This window comes from Camelina sativa, chromosome 16 (assembly GCF_000633955.1).
Source record: "Camelina sativa cultivar DH55 chromosome 16, Cs, whole genome shotgun sequence".
Lineage (NCBI taxonomy): Eukaryota > Viridiplantae > Streptophyta > Magnoliopsida > Brassicales > Brassicaceae > Camelina > Camelina sativa.
Window position 1 is genome coordinate 9327335 of NC_025700.1, and position 3392 is coordinate 9330726.

Below are 3392 nucleotides of genomic sequence, written 5' to 3' on the forward strand. Positions count from 1 at the left end.
TCCGAATATGTGTCTTGGTAAGTAGTAAATCCATTATTTGAATTGTCATATAAAAAGTAAATATATAAAATATGTGTTACTGATCAGAATATATTCGTTCTGATTTTTAGATTTGATTGGCCGTCTTGTGCATGTTGAAAGCTCCGCATACGTCTCAGACAACGATGTCCAACATCAACTTTTTTTTGAGATTGAAAACAAAGAGTGAGTTTTGTATACAATACTAATAGAATTTTTGTTTACTTATTTTATTAGAAAAACTAACTTCTTCTTCATCTTCAAGTGGTATACGTTTGAGATGCCATTTGCAACAAGGTTATTTTGAACATTTTTATGATTGTTTCCGGGAAATTGAAGAAGACATTATTATATGCATCGTCAGATTTGGTGTCATTGTTAATGTCGAAGGTAAGAGTTTAATCTAAACAATTACGGAAATCTTTGATAAAATAAATGCTTATCTTATATTATGTTTTTAGGTCATACAATGATAACTACCTCATGCAACTGTACACGGATTCTATTCAACTATCCATGTCTTGAAGTTTTGGATATGCGAGATCACTTTCAAAGCTTGGAAGATTAGTTGATGCTTTTATATTTATGGTTTTATGGTTTAGTTTATAATTTTTCTAATTTCGAATTCACATAACTAATATTTTCTCTAAACTTTCATGAATAATAATAAACAAATGTCACATTTACCAATATAATAAGTTTTATTCTTGATTAGATGAATCTAAATTTATGTTTTTTAAATGTTTTTTAAAAATAGATGTCACTGGTAACGACGATTGGAGTCGAATCTATCAATGGGACCTTTACACACTGATGTTCATATATTTTACCTTGTTTCCCCTTAGTTTATTCACAACTTTTGCATCTTTTGCTATCCATTTAGGCCATTATTGTTTAGCTTTAGGACTAATCATGCATTAGAGTATAGTTGCATTGCATTTGCATCTTTTCATGCATAAACAGGTGATTTTGGAGCTTAAGGAGCATGGAAGCAATGCTGAGGAGAAGTAAAGCTATCCTGAGGAGAAAACAAGAGAGTTAAGGCTGTAGAATCAAGGTCCGGAGTCCAACTCGACCGCACCACTCGACCACCACTCGACCGTGTGCTGAGGAGGACTCGACCGAGTGGAGAGTGCACGAGAGAAGCCAGCTCGACCAGCCACTCGACCGAGCACTGGTCGAGTTGACCGAGCCGTTGACTACTTTGACTTTTTGTATTTTTAGGGCTTCCACCTCACCTCCTATATAAGGCCCTTGTACTTGCAGCCAAAAAAAGAATCCAGCTTTTTAGAGAGTCTAAAACCTAGTTTTTACCTTTTTTAGATATTATTCCTTTTGCACTTTTTTTTTTTTTTAGATTTTGTACTTGTTTGAGAGAGAAAGACTAGATTCTTATATTTTGTTTGTTTCATAACTTTCAAAGTATTAAGATTTCGAGTTTTATTCCTTCATCAATATTGTAGATCTCTGTTTCATCTTTCTAATGATGCAAGTTTCATTATTTTCTGGGTTTTTGACATATTTCACCATGTGTTCTTGTGAGTAGTTTGTTTAGGACCTTGAGGATGGGTTAGGCTGGGTTGATCTTGTGGTTTGTTTGATTTGGTCAAGCTTGATTGTTGTAGATCTCTTCTAGGCTAGATGATCTTAATGCTGATCCTATATCTGAGAAGGTAGGGTTTGATTTCAAGCATCTTAGCATCACACCAATGTCTAAGGAGCATAGATAAGGCTAGATCTAGAGCTTACCATTAGGCTTGCTAAGAGATTAGAAGTCTTGTTTGGTTTGAGATGTATTGCTTAATGCCTGCTTGTGTAGATTCTTTTCTTTGTGAGAACAAGTCTAGAAATGCATAGGTTTGATTGTTTCTTGCCATGAGAGTGGATTAAACATGTCTTAGAATAGTATGTCTAGAGATCAGCTCAATGTTTGCTTGAGATTTGTTGACCAAGTTAGATAACCACAATGATTAGCTCAGCCCATGAATCCCTCCTCAAGGCCTTCTTTGTTTATTGAAATCTTAGTCTAAATATCATTGCTTGCTTGTTGTTTGATTAGTTTTAGCATTGCTCTGTTTTTCTTGTGTTGCTCTGTTTTCACGTTTAAGTCTAGCTCGACCACGTACTCGACCTACACTCGGTCGAGTGCTGCTCGAGTTCATCCCCAGAACTTGTGTTTTTGATTTGTGATTGTCTTGTTTCATTCCTGTTTCATTTCCATTGCATTCACGTAGTTTCCTGTTCATTACTTGTCTTGCATTAGTTCATTAGCATAGTGTCTATCTCTGTTCTAGTTTCATTATAGCTTTAATTTGTCTGTTCTGTTTGCATTTAGTATCTTGTTCTAGTTGTTTTTACTTTCTGCATTTCATATCTCATTTTAGGATTGTTAGTGACAAACAATCTTTACAATTGGCTTGACTTAGACTCATATGCACATCTTAATTGTTCACAATCACTCAGATAGGATTGACACCTCTTATACTGCAACTGCATAAGGGGAATTGAAACACCCTGACTTCTATTCATTCCATACATCATCATTCCATACATCTTTCTTTCACCACACCACAAAGAAAGTCAGTTTCAATTAGGGGCCGTTGCCCATTTGAGTGTGTTTTGTGACATTTAGGATCATTATTAGTCTAAGATTAAGTTCGTTTAAACACTTGTGAAGTTACTGAACTCGAATCTTCCTTTGCTTGGCTGTTTTGTGTTTCAGGTACCCACTCGACCACCTACTCGACCACCACTCGACCGAGCTGTGATCGAGCACTTGATCGAGCCAGAAGCCGGACCTAAATAGCCATTACTTCCCAGTCGACTCGACCACCCACTCGAGCCTGCGCTCGACCGTGTACCTGTTCGAGTCTGTAGTAGAGTTTGTTGATGCACACAAGGTCAAAAGGCAAAGACAGTCTTCAACAGCCTATTGACAACATCCACAGGCTACAAAAGGGTTTGAGACATAAGCAAGGAAGAGTAGTTCAACAACAACAAGGTCAAGACATCATGGAGCAACCAGCTATCCATGAGCAGAGACCAAGGCACATTGGTGCAGGAGATGCACCCAATACCCACAACCAAAGGGCTGGAATTGTGCCACCTTCAGTAGCAAACAATAACTTTGAGATCAAGAGTGGATTGATCTCAATGATACAAGCCAACAAATTTCATGGGTTGCCAATGGAGGATCCACTAGATCACCTTGATGAGTTTGACAGAATATGTGGACTCACAAAGATCAATGGAGTGAGTGAAGATGGATTCAAATTAAGGCTCTTCCATTTTCTCTTGGAGACAAACCTCACCTTTGGGAGAAGACTGTTCCTACTGGAGCTATCACCACATGGGATGCATGCAAGAAAGCTTTT